Raw genomic sequence first — 23,294 nt, forward strand, 5'->3', positions numbered from 1 at the left:
ACCTATTAAATTCACTGAAAAAACCATAGGTTTCACACCAGTTATAGTTAGCTGGAAATTTTACTGACATAAAACCATTGAAATTCCCACATTATAGTTGGTTGGACTCACTATAACTTGCACGCCTGCAATGCACTGCTGATGACGTCACATATTACATCACTCATGACATGGTCAGTGACATCACTTATGACATCCCCCGCACAAGTCTACCCTGCCCCCTTTTGGTCATTTCCCCCTTTGTTTTTGCCACCTCTTGTGTCTCGATCCCACCGAGACACAATATGGCGGACTGTTTGGAATGTTGACAGACACCCGGGGGGCCAATCATCTTTCTGCGCGCAAACTCGCGTAGCGCGCTGGTGTGCGCCCCGGTGCTATATGTGCTTATAGATATATATATTTTTTTGAACCTAAATTACTCAAAATCCACTGGAGCACATATCTTGAGACATAGCAAAGGCACATCGGGCTACCAGTCCCTACAATTTTGCGAAGTTTGGTGGAAATCCATTCAGCCGTTCGGGCTAAAAGTGAGTCCAACCGCCCCATGGAAATTAACATGGGGAAAATATGTTTTGGGACCCCCCTTTTATCTCGGCCCCCGCTTGATGAATCCCCCCAAACTTTCAGGGAAGGAGTGGAGCGCCGCGAGGCAAATTTGAGGAACATTTCAGGCAGATCCCTCAACCGGCGCCAAAGTTATTCCCAATAGAATGTTGCGGATTCCCTATGGAAAACAATCCTAACTATAACTACCTACTGGCGACCGCCAGTAGGTAATATATATATACATATATATATATATATATTCACAGAAAAAACCATAGGTTATAGACCATATATAGTTAGGAATTTGCATTTACAAAACCTTGAAAATTCACTGAAAAAAACATAGGTTATAGACCATATATAGTTAGGGATTAGCATTTAAAAAACCTTATTTTATTTGCACAAAACCATTGAAATTCCATATATAGTTAGTTGCACTAACTATATATCGCGGACCCGCAATCCACTGCTAATGATGTCACATATTACATCATTCATGACATGGTCAGTGACATCACTGATGACATCACTGATGACATCTCAAATGACATCACTGATGACATCACTGATGACAACACCCAGTGACTGTATGTTTCTGTAAAGTTAAAATATGTCTTACATATTGAAGAATGAGTGGATGTATAAGTGTCTGGATGAAGGATTTAGTAGGTGCATGACTGACTGTATGAGAGAATGATTAAATGTGTCTCACTGAGTGCATGGGTTAGTGATTAAAGTGTCTTAATTTGGCAATCATTATTTATGTTCTTCTGTAAACTGCTGCATGTTTAAATCAGTAGCTATATCAGTAACTATATGGGTTATTGAATGGTTGCCCAAGTATTTGTATGGGAGACTGAGTATGTGTGTGGGTGGCTGGGAGGTGTATAACTCTGTGCATAGATGTGTGAGCAGTTGATTCCCTAGGTGTATGGCTTCAAAAGTGAATGTAGAAACAGCTGTATGGACAGTTGACTGTGTGCATGAGTATATTGGTGAGTGAATGGATATCTCAGTTCTACATGTCAAAGTAAGTACATATGTAAAACACACTCCATGTGAGAGTTGACATATATAAATAACTGAACATAAGAGCCAGTGAATGTGAGAGTGGCTGTATGAATCATTGTGAACTTGTATCAAGGATTGTATAAGAGAGTAAATATGTGTTAGTATATGTTTGAATAAGTAAGGTGTGTATAACTGTATAGTTGAGGAAATGGAGGTGTGATTGATTCTTTGCATGACTGACTAGGTGTGTGAGTAACTCCATGGATGTGTGACAGTCTGTGAGTGCCTGTTTACACTGAGTGTATCTAAGGTTATATTAGAGTCTGAAGATGTATTATCACATAAATGATATCATCAGTGATGTAATCAGTAATGTCAAATGAGATGTCAGTGATGTCATCAGTGATGTCATTTGAGATGTCATCAGTGATGTCATCAGTGATGTCATTTGAGATGTCATCAGTGATGTCATCAGTGATGTCACTGACCATGTCATGAATGATGTAATATGTGACATCATTAGCAGTGGATTGCGGGTCCGCGATATATAGTTAGTGCAACTAACTATATATGGAATTTCAATGGTTTTGTGCAAATAAAATAAGGTTTTTTAAATGCTAATCCCTAACTATATATGGTCTATAACCTATGGTTTTTTCAGTGAATTTTCAAGGTTTTGTAAATGCAAATTCCTAACTATATATGGTCTATAACCTATGGTTTTTTCTGTGAATTTCATTGGTTTTTTAAAAGCTAATATCTATGGCTGTAAAATATATTCTTTATTAAGTGACGTATCACGTAGCCCGTGAGACGCCTCATGATGCATCGCATAACCGTGACGTATCGTCTCTGCAGCGCAAACCAAACCCAAAACGTAAGCGCGCCAAAACACGCTTAAAGATATATATATTTTTTTTTAACCTTAATTAGACAAAATCCACACGTGCACATATCACAAACGTTCAAAAAACACAATATGTCGGACTCCCGTTACGCTGCCGGTTAGCTGCCCGGTTAACGTACCAGGAAGCACCTTTACCGCGAAAAATCGCATTTTTTTTTCACCCCCCAGGGAACTTTAATAGCCCCCTCATGAATCCTAGGGGTTCAGGAGGGGTCTGCCTTACCCCTTTCATTCATTTACACCTTTTTTTTTTCCACCTCTTGTCTCTCGATCCCACAGAGAGACAAGATGGCGGCCGCTCCAGACTGTTTACAATGATAACAGCCAATCAGCTTCTCCTCAGACGCCCGTTACACTGCCGGTTAGCTGCCCGGTTCGCGTACCAAGACGCGTCTCTACGGCGAAAAAATCGGAATTTTTTTTTTGGGGCCCAGCGTGGCTCTATAATATCCCCTCATCAATCCTAGGGGGTCAGAAGGGGTCTACCTTGCCCCTTTCCTTCATTTCCCCCTTTGTTTTGGCCTCCTCTTGTCTCTCGATCCTACCGAGAGACAAGATGGCGGCCGCTCCGAACTGTTTACAATGTTGACAGCCAATCAGCTACTCGTCAGACTCCCGTTACACTGCCGGTTAGCTTCCCGGTTAGCTGCCCGGTTCGCGTACCAAGACGCGTCTCTACGGCGAAAAAAACGGATTTTTTTTTTTTTTTTTTTTTGGGCCCAGCGTGGCTCTATAATATCCCCTCATCAATCCTAGGGGGTCAGAAGGGGTCTACCTTGCCCCCTTTCCTTCATTTCCTCCTTTGTTTTGGCCTCCTCTTGTCTCTCGATCCTACCGAGAGACAAGATGGCGGCCGCACCGGACTGTTTAGAATGTTGACAGGCACCGGAGAGCCAATCAGCTTCGCTTCGCAAAGTTCCGATAAGCGAAAAGTACGCAAACCGGATCGCTGCCCGGAGCGCTGTTACAGATATATATCTTGATTTAAACGTTAATTTCTCAAAATCCACTGAAGCACATATATTGAGACCTAGCAAAGGCACATCGGGCTAACAGTCCCTACAATTTTGCCAAGTTTCGTGCAAATCCATTCAGCCGTTCGAGCTAAAAGTGAGTCCAACCGCCCTATGGAAAACTCAATGTTAAAAACGCGTTTTGGGACCCCCCTTTTTTCTCAGCCCCCCTTGACAAAACCCCCCCAAATTTCCAGGAGCTGCTCAGAGACAAAATGTGCCATTTTCCTGAAAATTTCAGCCGATTCCGTCCACAAACGCCAAAGTTATTAGACATAGAATTTTCAGAAATCCCATAGGGAAAAAATCCTAACTATATATACCTACTGGCGACCGCCAGTAGGTAATATATATATATATATATATATATATATATATATATATATATATATATATATATGTACAATTTTTCACGTAGTAAATGCTCACTCAGAATCCCAGGTTAGGTTTCAGTAGCTGATTGCTTGCTCCTTACGCGTTTCATCAGAACGACTTGTTCACACAAACAACAAAGCTTCGCACGTGAGGTTAAATAAAGTTCATTAAAGTGCATGGAAAGCAACAGAGGACTGCATCTAGGTAACATGGCAGACGTTTTGTAGTATATACTTTGGAGCACATTTAACATGGGCAAATTCATTATGCTAGGATAATTTCCTCACTTCACATAATAGACCTTGTTCCATCTTATTATACTTGGTCACATTACGACATTTAAGTGCATATTTTTCCACAACGATGTGACTTCCGAAATGCGTCATACTGTATCATATAGTCAATGTATTTAGATAGCAGATTATCTAAACAAACACATTTCTAAACATGGATAATGTTTTCAGTTATTTTAAGTATTGCATACACAGCAATGTGTTTACTTATGGAACTGTATGATCGCTCTAGTGGCTTTATACACATATACTTCATACCCAGTATGATATTACTCGCACAAATGGCTTCCTGTTTTCTATACATTTGGTCTAGTGCCTATCATGTGACCTGCTTTATTTTGGCCACAATTACAATAATGCTTCCACATTTTTCTATATATTAGGTTATTGTCAATATTGATCATTCTGGTATAGTATTTTGTATTGTAATTCAGTCTCCAGTTACTTTTTATGTAACGCCACACAGTGCTTCCCAAAATCAATTTAGTGATAATTTTCTAACAGTGAAAATGTAATCAAAAGAAACTAGATAACACAAATTAATTTGTCATTCATATTATACAATGAAATCCAGAAATGGAAATTATATAAAAGTCTCTTATCTGTACTCAGTGATGACCCGAGCCCGGGGAAGAAAAGGGTAGGCAACCCGTTACGTGACCAAATGTCTGGTGGGTCCCTTCCTTTCCTCCTGTGAAATAAGAAACCACAGATAAGCGATGAGTTTAAAAGAAACGTCTTTATTTCTTATATTAGATCTTATATACACAGTCTATATTCACATATTTATCCGTTCATTTACAACACTTAAACCCTTAGACAGTTTTACAGGTTCAAAGAATATTATTCAGTATGGAGGTGTGATGCTAGCTCCGCCCCGGGAAATATTCTTTCTAACTCAAGTATCCATTTTGATTCTTTTTGTCTCAAATACATTTCTATAGTTATTGGTTTTAAAAAAATATTTTTTAACTACATCCTTTAATCTTTTTATTTTTAGATATGCTTTTTTTAACTTACATTTCACATATTTTTTTATTTTTATTTATATAAAAAAATATTATTTTATTTTTTTATATTGCTTATGATATACTTAAATTATTTGTACTACTTTTTTTTCCTTTTTCTTGGCGTTGCACACCCAAAGCGCACCCTACACATTTACGGCGTGAAACGTGTCCGCCATTTTAAGGTTGCTGTCTAGGATCCGCGTAGGGTGCACAACGGATATGACTTTTCCAACGTGATTGCTATGCTACTTGTACGCAACTTCTGGCACATACGCGAGATATACATATTATGCGGCGTGACCGACGCGCAGTAGCGTGTGACATTATATGGATATCGGACGCGGTGGGTGCGCGACGCCCACAATTTTTTTAATTTTGAAAAAGTTATTTACATATATTTAATAAAAATATTAAGACAAGAGATTATCTGAATATTCTTTAACTTTCTTAAAAAGTACATCACTTTTTAATGCAATTTCGCGCTGGATGAGAGCACGGTGCGAGCAGGGTGCCTGCTGACTGAGTGCACGGATCCTGCGCGCATCCAATGTGCACCCCATGTGACCTCAAAAAAGAGATTTGAGTGGTTCATTACACTTCCTATTGAAACTATTGAAGGACCCCACCCATTTCAATCACTCTTCTTAGAACTTTTCCTAGGGAAAGAGCTCCAGAGAAGATATTCAATTCCTTTATTGTTGGAGAAGACATACACCTGATTCAAGTATGGCTGCAAATGGATATATGATGTTACAACGCGGACTTTTACTCCGCATACCGTTACAACGCGGTTTTTACAACGCGGATACTGTAACAACGCATGTATTTACAACGCATTTTTTTACAACGCAGGTACCTTTACAACGCATACCATTACAACGTAAGTATAGGTAAGTATATGTTAATATTAATAATATAATAGTAACTTAATTTCAAAAATATAATTTAATGTAATTTTAAATAAGTTAATTTCCGTTTATTATTTTAAATTTAAATTAATATTACTTTATTTTTACCATGTACCCCTGCACCCCAGAAACTGAAAACTGACCCTAAACACCAAAAATAAATTAAAGTAATTTTATGAAATATAATTTAAATTAATTATTGAAAATTAAAAAAATATAACATTATTTTTACCCTGTACCCCTGTACCCCAAAAACTCAAAACTGACCCTCAACCCCAAAAAAATGCATTGTAATTTAATTTAATTTTTTTACTATTAAATAATTTAATTTAAAATTAAATGTAATTTATTTTTACCCTGTACCCCAAAAACTGAAAACTGACCCTGAACCCTAAAAATACCCCTTTACCCAAAAACTAAAAACTGACCCTGAACCCTAAAAATACCCCTTTACCCAAAAACTGAAAACTGACCCTGAACCCTAAAAATACCCCTTTACCCAAAAACTAAAAACTGACCCTGAACCCTAAAAATACCCCTTTACCCAAAAACGGAAAACTGACCCTGAACCCTAAAAATACCCCTTTACCCAAAAACTGAAAACTGACCCTGAACCCTAAAAATACCCCTTTACCCAAAAACTGAAAACTGACCCTGAACCCTAAAAATATCCCTTTACCCAAAAACTAAAAACTGACCCTGAACCCTAAAAATACCCCTTTACCCAAAAACTGAAAACTGACCCTGAACCCTAAAAATACCCCTTTACCCAAAAACTGAAAACTGACCCTGAACCCTAAAAATACCCCTTTACCCAAAAACTAAAAACTGACCCTGAACCCTAAAAATACCCCTTTACCCAAAAACTAAAAACTGACCCTGAACCCTAAAAATACCCCTTTACCCAAAAACTAAAAACTGACCCTGAACCCTAAAAATACCCCTTTACCCAAAAACCATAAACTGACCCAACCCCTAAAAATACCCCTTTACCCCAAACATATTACATTTAAAAAATAACTATATACTTACCAATACTTACGTTGTAATGGTATGCGTTGTAAAGGTACCTGCGTTGTAAAAAAATGTGTTGTAAAAACATGAGTTGTAACAGTATCCGCGTTGTAATGGATGCGTTGTAACAGTAGTGCGTTGTGAAAAATGCGTTGTAACAGGTGCACAACGCTGCAAATCAACCACCATCCTCTGATTCCGAGCATTCTTCAGAGCAGGAATTTGTTGCAGAAGCTCAACCAAAAGAAAGATACACCAGTATTGTTTGAATTTTTTTACATTTCCTCCTGGATTGAAGAAAGTGAATGCGACCAAAGTCACCTGTTGCATTTGCAAGGCAGTACTTTCAAGGGGAGACTCCACAAAGAAATACTCTTTCGGAACTGCAAGTATGTGCAAGCACTTGCAAACCAAACTTTGCCAGGGAGGAGTTAAGCAGATTGAGGGAGACTCATTCTGATTCATCAGACGTCCTGAGTACCAGTGGAGCAACACCAGCAAGCTCTACATCACAGCTTGACATCCGTCCCTAATTTGGAAAACAAAGAATGACATGCATAAAACGTGGATGGCTGATTGCGTATGGGGAGCAGTCGGTGGATCTGGTGTGTTGAGCAGTTGACAACCACCATTGTGAGTTTTCTTTTCTCCTCTCCTCCCAGTTGTTAGTTCTCTTTTGCCAGTTCACATTTTTTCCTCTGTTTTAAAATAAATACAAAATTGTTAAAAAAATTCCCCCAAAAAATCCAAAACAACAAAAAGAAATAAAAAAAGGTATTTTCAGAACTAACTACTTTGGTTAAAGAAAGAGCCAAACTAGAATGCTAGTGTGTGAAAGTTGTTTTTTTTGTAAACCTTTTTATTTGATTGTAAAAGTAAAATGGTACATTAATATATGCATAACATAGATACAGATCGTAAAAAAACGCATATCAAATTATTCACAACTGTGGCTGTGGGGAACCTTTACCTTTGCATCTGAAACCAGGAATCCTCCCAGTCCATAGCGTGGTAGTCCGGTCTCCTGAAAGAAAAGGCATTTATTCGCTCTCATCTGAATCACTGTCCTCCGGAGGTGGGGGGTCGCATATGTCTCCCCTATACGAGTTCCATTTACCCCAGACTCTTTCCCACTTTTTGGGACATCTCCTGTATACAAAAACAGATTTCTCCGCCACCATTGCTAGGTCCATATCTGCACACCACTGGGTCAGTGTCGGGCAGGTCCCGGAGCCCCATTTCTGCGCAATATTCCGCTTGGCTACTGTGACCCCCATGGCTACCCACCCTTGCATCGTCACGTTCAGGTATGTTGGTTCCAAAGATGTTTAACAGGCAATATTTTGCCTCAGGCAACATCGTGACTTCTGTTACTTGGGAGATTGTTCTCAATATTGCCTCCCTATCACTGGGCAGGCCCACACCGTGTGAAAGAAGGTCCCTAGTTCCCCACACCCTCTCAAGCACTGTGGAGTATCTGCGCTTCTAATGTTGTGTAAGGGCACCCTTGTGTAATAAGTGCAATATTACACGAGGATGTAATATTTTGAGCTGCACCAGTCGCAGTATGGATGGGATTGCAGCCTCTCTTGGAGAGGCGAGCGCATCCCTCCAATCCGCCTCATCAATGTCACCTATATCCCTTTCCCATGCCCTCTTCAATTTTTGTGTAGGGTCAGGTCTATTGTTAATGATTTCTTTATTTTTTGAAGGTGGTCAGTCAGGAGCCTATCCTCCAAAGGCGAGGACTCCTCTGGGGTCTCACCAGGTGGCAAAGCCGATGTCAGAGCATGTTTAATTTGTATATAGAGGAAGCGTTCTGTCTCAGCAAGGCCATAGTTGGCCTGCAGTTGCGCAAATGGAATCACCGTTCCCTTCTGCCATAGATCTCCCACTGAGGAGATCCCAATGATGTCCCAATTCCGAAATCCCTTAGAATTACCCAGTCTGCCCAGCTTTCGGGTGTCCCACAATGTCGTTGCCAATGTAATCACTCCTCCCCATCCTAATGCGCGTGGTGTCATAAACCAGATTCTAATCGTATGGAATGTTGGTCCGGTGGCAACTGCTTACGTCTCTTATTATATAGGGCACCCATGATACCATCTTTCTCCAAGATATGCCTGTCTAGTCTAAACGCTGGCTCATCCTGGGGGACATGCAGCCATTGATTTATCGGAAAAAGGTGTGCAACCCAATAGTAGGCCCTATTATCAGGTAAAGCTATTCCTCCGTCAAACCAGCCTCTATGCAGTTTCTTCATGGCAATGCAAGGTGATTTCCCTTCCCACATCAGCGTGGTCATTTCTGCCTCTATTGCTCTGAGGTATGTATACGGGACCAGGAACCGGGTGTTTTGTAACGCGTAGAGGAATCTCAGCAGTGCCACCATTTTAAACAGCGCCGCTCGGCCGAGGAGTATGAGGGGCAGCAAGCGCCAATGCTGGACATCCTGCTTGAGTCGCCGTAGCGGCTGCATCAGATTTTTATTTATAAATTGTACACTGTCAGATGTAATGAAGATCCCTAAATATTTGAAGCCATCTGTAACTGTCTGTAGCGCGCACCCTCTTGGTAATCGAGATGGCGGTCCATGAAGGACATATAATAGCGACTTGTCCCAGTTTATCATATAGCCAGATGCTCTTCCGTATGCCGCGCAGATGTCCAGCAAACAAATAATAGACCTCCCTGAGGAGGTGAGGTACAGTAGGATGTCATCTGCGTACAATGAGATTCGAACTTCCCATCCCATCGCCCATCGTATACCCTTTATCATTGGGTCCTGTCTCACCCATGCCGCTAATGGCTCCAAGAATATAGCAAAGAGCAGGGGGGATAGCGGACACCCCTGCCGTGGCCCTCTTCCCAAGCCGAACTCTCTGGATAAACATCCGTTTACCACCACCCTTGCCAGTGGCTGCTCATATAGTAACCCCACCTACATAAATATTATATGGCAGAAGCCCAAATGCTGGAGGACTGCAAATAGGAATGGCCATTCCACCAGATCAAATGCCATACGCGCATCCCGGGAGAGGATGTCTGCGTCTTCCTCTAGTACCTCTCTTCCTTCTAGCACACCAAACAACTGCACAGATTTAGTGTAAATCTCGATTGGTCAGGGTGGATAATGTCAGCCAGATAGGGCTGGAGTCTGGTAGCCAGAGCCTCCGCTAATATTTTTGCCTCTGCATTTAACAGCAAAATTGGCCTGTATGAATCACATTTCTGCGCTGGCTTGCCCGGCTTGTGGATTGCAACTATTGTGGCCAGACGTTGGTCCCTCGGAAGTGCCCCCTGCAGTAAGCTTTCATTTTACATGGCTAGCAGGCGCGGCACTAGCTGCGCGTTCCCCAGCTTATAGAATTCTATGGGGATGCCAATTGGCCCAGTGCCTTTCCCGTGTGCAGTGCCCTAATTGCTTGCGCTATCTCTTCCTGCGTCATGTCTTTCTCAAGCGCAGAGACCGCTTCTTCCCCCAGCCTAGGAGTCTGTATATCATGTAAAAAGGCCAGATTATCTTCCACTGTTGCCATAGCCACTGGTGTGTATACCGATTAATAGTGATGTACTAGTTTGTCTGCAATCTGCTGTTGGCCCTTGAGCAGTGTGTCTTCCTGCGTACGTATTTGCGCTATCCAATTTTCTTCCCTTTCTTTCTTTCCTAATCATGCCAGTAGTTTCCCTGCCTTGTCTCCCTGCCCGTAAATAGTCTGCTGGGTTTTTGTAAGTCTGTCAGCGACCTCCTCTCGTGTGTATGCCCTGTATTCCTCCTGTGCTAGCTTCAATGCATGTGCCGTGTCCTCAGTAGTATCTATTGTATGTGCCCTCTCTGCCCTGTCTACTGCTTCCTCGATGACTCCTATATGTTTCTGCTGATCGCTTTCTTTGCCTGCAATTGGCAAAATAGCCTGGCCTCGTAAGACCCCTTTATATGCCTCACACAGTGTCGATGGTGAGGTGACCGAATTCTTATTTTCCTCAAAATAGTGCTTGGTTGTCTGGAGTAATGCTTTCCGAATCGTCTTAACTTGTAAATAGCCTGGTTTGATGGGGAAGAGTCGCCGATCCTGTAGGTTTGACGACGTGTATGTGATGCTGACCGGGGAATGATCCGAGATACCCCTCGGGTGATGTTGTACTTCTGTCATGCCCAATATCCCAGTGGCTAAAGTGAAGACATAGTCCAGTCTAGAGAGACTATTATGGGCCCCCAAGCGATACGTAAACTGCTTATCTGTTGGGTATCTAGTTCTCCACACATCCACAAGACCCATTCCTTCCACAAAGTCCCTTAATCTTCGTGTCTCCCGGCTGGTCTCCTTCGCAGATTGTCTATCTAAGTACTGGTCTAAAACTGGGTTGAAATCTCCCCCTATAATCAATTCTCCCTCAGGGAGGGCGAGAAGAAACTTCCCCAAACCTGCCAATGTATCCTGGTGCAGCGTCGGTGGGACATACACCGACACCATATTATATTTCTTGCCATCCCATTGACCCGATATAGCAGCGAACCTTCTATAGTCATAATTATAAGTGTGGGACACCACCATTGGAAAATGCTTGTTCACGAAGACACCAACTCCCCTGGACCCTGAGGAGAATTCTGCATGTGCTGCCATGTGGAGCCCCCATCTGTTCAGTACCTTGACCGCTGTACCCTGCATGTATGTCTCCTGAATCAGTGCTACTGCCGGGTTTTCCCTTCTGATGTATTGCAGCACCAAGCCCCGCTTTATATTGTCCCCCGGCCCATTTACGTTCCAGGAGAGCACTGTTAATTGCGGCGCCCGGTGTTGGGCCTCCTGAGTCCCTGTGGATAAGCTACTAGTGTTCCGATGTGTACCCGCCATGTGAGTTGATGTGCATACCCTGTATCTGGATTATCTCAATTCGATCCAATCTGTCATGCTTCAGTTTTCTTTTAAAAAACAAACTCCCCATGAACATTGGGGACATGATCCCAATAACTTGTCCCCCCCCAAGCTTCACCCCAGACCCCAACCCCCTCCCTGCCTCCCTGCCTCGCGGATTCAAAACTACCCGCCTCCACAACACAGCAAAGTGCTTCAATTCCCAACCATTATACATCTGTAACTTGGGGGGTGAGAGAACCTGCCTACCCCGCCTGCCCGACCCCTTAGCATACTCACCTGAAGCCTGTAATGGAGTCTCTGCTTAGTCCATGGCTAATAGTCCCCACAGTGCAGTATCCTCTCCTTGTTGAGACAAGTCGGCGGTATCCTACTCACAGTTCTGTATGGTCCAGGTGCTTGAGTCGATTTTCCAAGCCACTTGAATTTCTCATTTAGCGGGGTTGTGCCCAGTCCAAGTCTGTATCATTATCAATTGTTCTGTGGAATCTACTCGGACCTCCTATCCTTCACTCGTCTTCATCATCAGCTCTTTGTTCCTTGCTTATCTCCTGTGTCCCCTCCTCTCGCTCCCCACCTCCGTCTTGTTGAGAGGGCCGCCAGTGCCATTCCCTCTGCCCGCGATGCTTGTTAGCTGGCCTCCAGCCTTCCAGCCAGTCAGTAGCCTCTCCAGGCAATTAAAAAAAACAGGTTTTTCCCTCCGCTTCCACTCTCAGCTTTGCCACGAAGAGCATTGCATACTTCAGTTTCCTGTTGTGGAGTTCCTTCTTTACTTCCGTGAAACTGCACGTTTGGGCCGTGACTGCGGCCGTATAGTCAGGGTAGAGTGTCACCGTACTATTCTCCACTTGGATAGGGGGCCCACTCAGGCCGTCTGGAGGATCGCATCCCAGTCTCGGAAATTAAACAGTCTTGCGAGAATCGGCCTCGGTGGAGCTCCTGGTCTGGGTCGCCCGCCCGGGACCCTGTGCGCCCTTTCTACTGAAAAGAATTTAGATAGTCCTCTGGGGCATAGCTTAGTTTGGATCATATCTTCCACATATTAGTCCAGTTCTGGCCCACAAATACTCTCCGGCACACCAACTAGGCTCACATTGTTGCGCCGAGAGCGCCCCTCCTGATCGCCCAGCTTTACAGAGAGTTGTAGGTTCATTTTTTCCAGGTGCGCCATTAGTTTCTGCAATGTTGCTGTGTCTGATGTGAGGATTTTCATCATGGCCTCTACCTCCGTCACCCTAGAGCTTATTTTGGAGAGGTCAGCCCTTAACAGAGACACCTCTGTGGAGATGGAGCCTATAGATGTTTGCATCTGTAGTAACTTTGCCATCACGTCTTGCAATGTGACCTCTTCCTGGGGCCCGTCCGCCTTGGCGCCCTTGGGCGGAGATCCCGATTGTGGCTCTGCCTGTTTTGTCTTCGTCAGCGTGTATTTATCAATGCAATTTTGTTGCTCCTGCCACGCCCACTTGGAGCTCATCTTGCCGATCTCCAGGTACCCTGCGTTAATTACCCCGGGGGGGAAGTAGTTCACTGCCTCCCCACTGTCCCTGACCGGGTCTCGTCACAGGCCTCAGAGGCCCTTCCTGTTTATATTGCTCCCGTTTCGCCGTTTGGGACACACCCGCACAGAAGGTGTTGCACTGCCTCGGGCGTCCCTCTGTCACTTGTGCTGCAGTTTAACCCCCCGGGTGTTCCTCCAGCTCCCTCCCTGTGCTCCTTCCAGACACTCTGCTCAGATGTTGCACTATTTATCATGGCCAGGGGGGGGGGGTCTGCTTCAAGCCGCCTCAATTGAGCCAGCTGTAAAAAGTACTTGCGACCGGCAACACTCCAGCCCGGCTCCTTGAAACTGGAGCTGGTCGCTGCCCTGACGTCCGGCCGCCGTGCGTGCTCCGACATGCGGCCCTTGCCTCCATTGTGGATCCCGGCTTCGTTTGTGGATGTTAGGCCTCGGCTCCACCCTTTCTCCTTTCCCGGTTCTGGGGACACTGCGCCCCTTACTTGATCACGTTTTCAGGTAGTGGGGGACACACTGCCGCTGTTCCAATGCTCTGGGCACTTCAGGTCGCAGGAATAATGCAGGATTTGTGGGTCAAGGCTGTTGGGTATCGGGAGCCTCTCTAGGTTGCGGCCATCTTTAGTCAGTCGCAAGCAACGCCCCCTCGTGTGTGAAAGTTTAGATGTATGTATTTGTAGTGCATAACTGACTGTAAAAATAAATTTCTGATGTGTGGCGAATGCATAAGTGCAGAATTATAGGGAAGTACTGCAGCATGACACTGTGGTGCAAAGATGTTCGTGTCATGCGGAGATTGTTTTTATGCAGGAAGGGACACCTTCCTGCACAGAAACAATCAGTAAAGGCATTTTTCTCCATCAATATATGCTGTGCATTGCAGCATATATTAAAAGTGAAAAAATGAGGAGAAGTGAAAAAAATGTTCTTATGTGCTGTGCTATACCAATAGGAGGATGGTGTAGCATTCACAAACATGTCCATATTTATTATTTCTGATAAATCTGGAGATGTGTCTTGTTCTATGAGTCTTCTGTGCAAACACACACAGCAAAACGTATAGAACACCTTTTCAACGCAAAGTACTGTGTATGATGAGACTATATTTACACGGAAAAGAAAAGGTATACAAAATGCCTTTTCCTCACCCTATAAATAAGAAAGAGGGTTAATGGCTAGGCCAATTGTTATTATAGGAGTACATTTCTGTACTGATAACAGAGAACAAAATTCATTTACAGCTACTTACGTTTTAGGGAACTGATAGGACATGTTTCTATATTACTGAAGGGAAGGGACGCAACCTAATATGACATTTGCAAAAAACCTGACTGATGTGGTTTAAGTTGAAGAGTTTCATTTAAATGAAATTCTTAAATTATCAAGACCTGCAAAACAACCATATTAGTCTATTCTATACTATAATAAAAATCTTGCAGACAGGTGTTCCGAAGCTGTCTTCTATTTTATACCAGTCTGCATTGGCAATTTATGGCAGAAATTTAGTCCATCCATGTTCCTTTTTTTCAACTGTGAAAAAATAGTTATAATATGTAATAATACATTTGAAATAGCATTTTACAAAGTAATTTCTTTGCTGTTTTTGCTGTTCTCAGAATATATTGAATTTCACTGGAAATTGTGATTTCAATCGTACCACCCATTTCAAGATCTTAACTGTTTATCATGTGCAGACAATGCCCCTAAGTCAGCAGAGGTAGCCAGATGTTATCAAGCGGTTCCTCATCACATAACAGCTGGCAAAAAATCTATCAATTAGATTGTTTAAAAAAAAATCCATCTATAATAAAATACTAGATAATACAAATCACACATATATAAAATGATTACTGCTAAGAACATGTTATACCTTAAATTTATAAACCCAATAAATTATGTCAGTTAAAATTACACACCAAAACAATGTGCAACAAAAAGTCCATAATTCAAAGAAATACCTTTCCTAGATGCCAAATTGTATTTTTGCAGTCATTTTTATGTAAATTGTTGAATGGTAATAATAATAAATCATAATAAAAAATACCTCAGAGGCTGAATTATCTTCCTATAGCTTTGGCTTTAAAAATATTAGGTAGGAATTTGGTAATTCAGAAGGCAAACTTTTTTGAAAACCAACTGAGCATCATTACAAAGTCTCCAGGCTTTCTCCCCTTTTAATTAGGCAGTGTAATGACCAGATGTTGTTAAAGGACCATCATGGAAAATAATTGCTACTGCTACAAAAGTCCTTCCTGATATTGATAGTTGTGTAGCTACAAAATGTTTTATTGAAGTGTCCAATTTTCTTCCATCGGCTGTGCAACAATGCATTATTAAAATGATATATTGTCCATATCTTTGTATAAATAATGTTGATAATATTTTTGATTTGCATTGGCTACACTCCATGTTTTGATTTGCAGCTTTAACTAATTTATTGAAAGACACTGATTTACTGTTTAGTAATGTCAAATATAAAAATCTTTCAGTGTCTACATTAGTGCTACATGTATACAAACAATTCTCACAATAATGATCCCATTTATAACAAAGGCCAAAAATACTCTCTGTGTCTACATCTTCATTGTCGAAAACAGTAAGCATACACATTAAACATTCCTGGGCATCTTGTTGGATATTTTGTGTAAATTGTGTAGAACCAGAACATACATCAAAAAGATTACGAACATCAGAAACGCTTTGTATTTTACTTTTATCAGTTCTCAAAATTCCATAAACAGAATGCAACAAGGAACAAAATCTTTTTTCCCGATTCTCCATAATTTGCTGTTGCAAACCTTCAAGAAAAAAAAATAACATTGACCACTACATTAGCATTGCAGTTGACACCAGAACTATTTTAAACTGATAACCAACCATCTCTTCAACAGTGTCCCTTTTTTTGCTTGCAGTTACATTATCTTTTTTTCCCTTCTCTACACCTTCAGTACAGATATTCTCATACCTTCTTTTTTGACCCACCACACACTTTTCAAATACAGGATATTGACCTAAATTAGGAGCATATGTTCTTTTCATGAAGTAATCCATGGTCAATCTGTTGTCTCACTTGCTCATATATTTGTTTTTTCTCAACATTTAGCTGCTCTTCCAAGTTTGCTAAGTTAGTTACATCTTCTTGAGCTTGATGCATTGCTGTTTCCACCTCATTCAAGGCGATTGCTGCTTCACTTTCAACAATTGTTTGTCCTAGTGGATCTTGACTCAGCGCAGCAGAACTTTGACTGTCTTGAGAACTGTCTCTAGCAATCCCAGCTGCAATTGTAGCTTCTTGATCAATTTCATCGTTCAACATTTTCACATAATTTGCAAAAGCACTGCACGACTCAATTTTTTCCATCATTGATGTTCTCTGTAGTATACCGTTTAAAAGTGTAGTTTTGTGCCCCTTCATAGAGACACATGTTCTCAAGATGATGACTTCTTTTTTTGTTGTCCTCATCTCACCACAGACTCCAGCAGTTTTAACAAGTCAATTTATACTTAAGTGGGCGCCCCTCAACTCACTGCATTTGTCTAGTCATCCATGGCCTTCCTCTTTATCCCAAGGACTGGTGTAATCATTGGACATACCACCCATTGCAAGATCTTAACTGTTTATCATGTGCAGACAACGCCCCTAAGTCAGCAGAGGTAGCCAGATGTTATCAGGCGGTTCCTCCTGATCTAAACTTGCCATACGTAGAGCGGCTTTAAGCCAACTTTCTCTAATGGGGGGGACCGGATCCTTCCATCTGATGTAGATTTCTCTCATGGCCATGATCACAAGATAGAGAAGCAAACCCAAATGGGTCTGTGGAAGTGACCTGGTACCGTGGTTATTCAAGCCAAAAAACACAAGCCTGAGATCCATCTCTACGCGCGTTTGGAAAATATCTGTCAGGGTGTCTCCCACATCTTTCCAAAATCCAGCTAATTCTGCACATTCAAAAAACATACGGATATCGTCCACCTTGTTAATAAGACACCTGGGGCAAACTTGCGCAGGAGCAGAGGGAGATACAAATTTAGTGATTTTACCCGGAGTATAATAAAGCCTATTTAATAAAAAAATTATTTTTCTTTAGTCTAGCAGGCTTAATGTATTTAATACAACAATTTAATTGAAAATTCAAAAAGGTTTTCAATGTCTTGGGCGAGTGGGGTGGAATTCCATTCCTATGGCTGTGGGGAGGCCTCATGGTCAACTGTTTCTAAAAGGCTTGTGTACCATATTGATATTTCTTTTTTCCTCTGGCGTGATCCTTGAAATAGCTGCTCAAGCTCCCATTTCCCTATTGTTTCTCGAGTCTCCACCTCAAACCATGACCTTAGCTGAAGGTACTTAAACCTTAAGAATGCAGGAACGATCTTGTCTAACAGTATCTCCCAGGGGAGAACCCCGTCAGAGTCCACCAGATCCAACCACCTCTCCAAACCCGCTCTTCTGATTGAGATCGCTAAGCTATCGCCCAAACAGGGAGAGGTCCCAGGTGAATCTCTGATTGGTGCAAAAGGGGAAAAGTAGCCAATATCACAGATACATCTTAATTTATACCATATCTGCAAGGCAGCCTTCAAAACCTTGAGGCGTACCCATTTAAAAAATCTGGGTGCCCCAAATATGATAATATAAAAACCCAGCCTGCCCACCACCACCTTCTGCTAAGGCCAATTCGCCCAAAAGTCTACCCCAGGAAGATTCCTCTGGGGTGGAGAGAAGCATTCCTATGACCTTAAATTGGAAAGCCAATACATGTAAATTTATAAATGGCAGTGCCAGGCCACCTTTTAGAAGTTTCCTTCTTAGTTTCTTCCAGGATAGCCTGGCACTTTTGTGACCCCATATAAACCTGCCTATCCTGCCCTGAATCTTATTAATGGTATTCTGAAGGAAAGTAAGAGGCACCGCACTAAAAATGAAGGTCAATTTGGGCAATGCCGACATCTTCACCAGGTTGACCCTCCCATAAATCGCTAAGGGGAGATATTTTCACCTGGTAAAGAAAAAGTCTATATCTGTTTTGAGTTTTATTTCAAATGAATTAAGGGTATTTTATGTAAATCCTTAACTACTTTTATTCCTAGGTACTTAAACTCTTTACTTTTAGGACCATGACTATACACTGAATTCCAACACATGATCTTGGTTTTATCCGAGTTGGCTAAATATCCTGAGATCAAGCTAAACTCCAGCAACAAAATTTCTAGTTGAGGGATCGAGATATCTGGATCAGCGGTATAGACTATAACATCATCAGCATTAAGAGCAATTTTACACTGGTAGTTTCTTGACTTAAAAGGGCTTATGATATTATTCAGCCTAATCGCCTGCACAAGGGGCTCAATATATATGTTAAACAAGATGGAAGACTGGGGGCTCCCCTGTCTTGTACCTCTCTGGATTTCAAAACTAGGGGTCAGGGAGCCATTCAATAAAATCTTTGCCGATGCCCCATAGTAACAGTTCTTTAAAGTCTAGACAAAGATTGGACCCATACCTATGCCCTTCAACTCCGTCCATAAATATTTCAAACAGACCTGATCAAAGGCCTTAGCAGGGTCTAATGCCAATACTGCCAAGGGGTCCCCCCGATTTTCGGCAAGATCAATGTTGCCAATTAGCAGTTGGGTTTGCTCCTGGACAACTTTCCCAGCCATAAAAACCTTCTGGTCGGTGTTATTCAAGCCTGATTCTAATTTACCCAATCTCCCTGCCAAAATGCTCATAAGGATCTTGTAATCGGCATTCAGCAGGGAGATTGGGCCAAAAGAGTCAGGCATCAAGGGATCCTTCCCAGGCTTCAATATTAACACTATTATAGCTTCCTTCCAAGAGCTAGGGAATATTAAATAGAGTGTGGAGTGCAGGCAAAAGTTCATCAAGAAACACTTTATAGATTTCATTTGGAAGGGCATCCAGGCCCGCTGCCTTCTTGTCTTTTGCCCTCTTTATTTGCTCCCTAATCTCCTCCATGGAAATAGGCGAACCTAAGAGAACCCTACCTGAATCTGTAAGGGCAGGAATAGTTATATCCCTCAACCAGGATCTTATTACATCTTGTGAGGGGTCAATACCCTCCTTATAAAGATTCGTAAAGCTAGACAGAAGACAGTTCTGCATAGCTGCAGGCTTACTAGATTTAGTTCCCGCATTATCAATAATGAGTTCACTAATGGAGTTTTTTGCCCTGTCTATTTTTGCCTTCTAGCCAATAAGGCACCTGCTCCCTCCCCATATTCAAAGTTTTCCATGTTACGAACCTGCCACTGGGCCTTACATTTCTGATCCAGATGGGACCGTAGACCTCATCTTGCCTCCTCAAGTTTTTCCACTATCTGTACCAGTTCTCTAGAACTCTCCTGGGCGATATGACTACTTTCTTCGTCAAACAAAGAGATTCTTCCCTCCAGAGTCTGTAGTTCTAAACATTGTTCATATTCCTCTGGCTTATGAGACTACGTAAAAGCCCTCTTACATTTGCCTTATAGGCATCCCACACAACCTCTTCTGAAGTAGACCCCAGATTAAATAAAAAAACTCCAGAGAGGACTTTTTAATTGCCTGGATAATTCTGGAGTCCAATAGCATTATCCTATTCAAAGTCCATTTGACTTGTTGAAGAGTATTTTTCGTGTAATTTAAAAGAAACTAGGGGTGCATAGTCAGGTAAATGCCTTGGAGATACAGATATACTCATAACATTATCTATATTATCTCTATTTACTAAAACATAATCGATTCTTGAGAAATGATGATTTTTCCTACAATAAAATGTAAACCCATCCATGCTCCCCATCTTTGCTCTTCATAGATCCACTAGGTTAACCACTTCGATGCTGATGACGAGCTCAGCTCGTCATGAGGCTTACCTGCAGTGTGCTGATTACGAGCTGAGCTCATCATGTAACGCGGTAATTTTAAAAATGCCACACACAGCTGGAAAAGCGGCCGCAGCGATGCGGTTAATACTAGATGGTACATTTTTCATAACCCTGCGAGATCTTGGGGTCCCTTTCACGCATCTTCTGTTTGGATAATATGTGTCCAACATATTCATTTTCAAAATATCTGTACATTCTGGATCTTTTTCTGCTAAATATTCAATTTCTTGTACAGATTTCAGTACTCGATTTCGCAGTGCTGCAAGACCTAGACCCACATAAATTATTATTCTAGATTTGGAGTGTAGACTCGCAGATGATAACCAATTTGAGCATTCATATGCTCCGATTTCTCGATGCGATAACATTTTCAGACTGAAACTGTATAATTTCTTACTTAGAGTCTTCACGTGAGAAATCTCTTCCCACATTTCTTTCAATTCCGTCTTTTCTGAATTTGTAATATAAGAGGCTACATATCAAGCAACAGCAATGGAATTGTCCGCAACATATTGAATATCCATGTTAGCATTACACAAAGGACAAAATAACTGGGTTGTAGTCATTTATGTATTTTGACTCTTCATTTCTTCTTAAGTTGTAGGTCTTTTTTGGAGACTTTCTTGTTATAGTATGTCACAAAGATGGAATATTAATGGTTTGGCTATAGAATGTGTAAAATCATACAAATATTTGAGAATCACATTTGATGGTTTGTCATTCAGGCAGCATTTTAATAATTTAGAGGCGAAAGGTACTTCACTTGCCTTGCCTTCAGAAAACTAAGATATAAGCTATTATGCCCCAATTACGATCACTTGCTGAAAGTCATGAGAGCAAAGCTTATTCCATCCTTGGACTACGGTTCTATAATTTTTCGAGGCAAGGATGCAAAACTGCTTGAGGACATAGAAGTAAGGACGTATAAATCAGTCTTTAGGATTCCCAGACAGATTTCTTGTGCCAATTTAAGGCTGGAATATGGACTAAGAAAACAGTTATTGGTCAGACAAGCAACATCTTTATAAACTTTATTGGCACTATCTCGAGCTGATGAGGGCACGTTAGCAAATGTGTGCTGGCGTGAGATTATGACGGGTAAATATTCGAGCAGTTGGCAGGATTATTCATCTGAGTGTCTATGTAATTTTGAAGGCCCAAATTTAGTAGATGAAGTGAGGAGTAAATCGGTTTATCAACAATCATTTAACCTAACTGCTGGTCTGTTGTCAGGAATAATGGATAAAGATGAACTAAGGAAAAAAAAACACTTCTGGTCTATAGATAACTCCTTTGATAAATTGTTAGTCTAACTTTATTTCCTTTTTCATTTTAAACCCTTGATCAAAAAGAAGTTCATGATACTAAGGTTCGGCATATATCGAACCAAAGATGGAACCCCAAAATGGGAGTTTAAATGGTCATCAAAAATTTGTAGGTATGTTGGCTGTGTGATGAAACCTTACTGCACATTGTAAAGCTATATCCAAAACTGCTTCAGGAGCGAAGTCAGTTTTAAAGCCTATCTTTAAAGAAATGCGGGTTAGAACTTGTAGAACGGCAAATATTCTTTGTTTACGAGGTGTTACTATTCATAGCATTCACCAATTTGTGCAGTTCATCTTTATAGCGGAAGAGAAATTACGTAGTGCTGACATCTCAAGTACATGATATATCTGCTACGGTAATGATATAATGTTTTTTATTGTTTTTCAGGAGTAGGTGGGCCATTTTATTGTATTATTAATTCATTCTGAATCTGTTTAATCCTTGTAGTTTGTACAAACTATTTTAATTTACGTTGTAGTTTACCTTTCATAATGTTGTAATTCAAAATTTTATTTTATGGCTGTGGTTAGCACATTATGTACAATTATTTTCTATGATTTTAGAGGTCAGCACCGGTGCACTTTATCACCGGTAGGAGCTTTGTATTATATATTAGTTTTTAATTAATACAGTAATTCATATCTTGTTGCTGCTAGCATGATGAACTTTAGCTTTGTTACTGAAAATTAATGCACCTTATATCCTGCAGCTAATACTTACAGATAATCAGTAACAGACGTTACTAATTACTCTTTTCTTTTGCTGCTAATTGCTATCGTGATACTTTTAATATTTGCTGCTAGCACAATGCACATTAGTTTTGTCGCTGAGAGCACATTGCACTTTATTCAGTCATTGTAGACTGTTATTGGCAAATGGTTATTATTAGTTGCTAGTATAATGCACTTTAGTCTTTAAATGGAAAAGGGTTAAGCAAATGTTGATCAACTTATTTTAAGGCATTGTATCCATATACGTTCAATCAGACTTTGTGCTTGATATGTACTTCTTTGTAATGATTTTAATTAATCAACAAATACATCTACTTACTTACTTACATACTTACAAAGATGACATAAAATTGTTCACTCTTCCTTTCGATATTACAGGATGTGGAAATCCAAAACGACAATTCGGGGCCAATTCCGATTCGGTAAGATCCCTTACAAATAGCTGTACGGAGCATATTTCCCGTACAAATCGTACTCTTAAACGTCCCCATATGTACGATTAAGTACGATTCGGACCCAAAGCAGATCTCCGTACGAATCATACAAAAGACCATTCAACTTAAAAATCTGTACGAATCGTATGTGGAACACGCATTACGCAATGTCCGTACGGATCTAAGCAGCATTTTCCGACCCAGTAAGTACGATTCGTCTGGTCAACACTCTGTCCGACTCTTTTTCTATGGAAGCTCAAAACGTCAGGAAAAGCAGATTTTGACTTGAACTTTGTACGAAACGATACCCCTGAATACACCCCATGATTGCAGGGGTACGGTTCCTAGGGGTATGGTGCATACACCCCATGATTGCAGGGGTATGGTGCTTAGGGGTGCATTGCGTACACCCCCTGATTGCAGGAGTATGGTGCTTATG

Source organism: Lissotriton vulgaris, chromosome 1_1, assembly GCF_964263255.1.
Source record: "Lissotriton vulgaris chromosome 1_1, aLisVul1.2, whole genome shotgun sequence".
In the NCBI taxonomy this organism is placed as follows: domain Eukaryota; kingdom Metazoa; phylum Chordata; class Amphibia; order Caudata; family Salamandridae; genus Lissotriton; species Lissotriton vulgaris.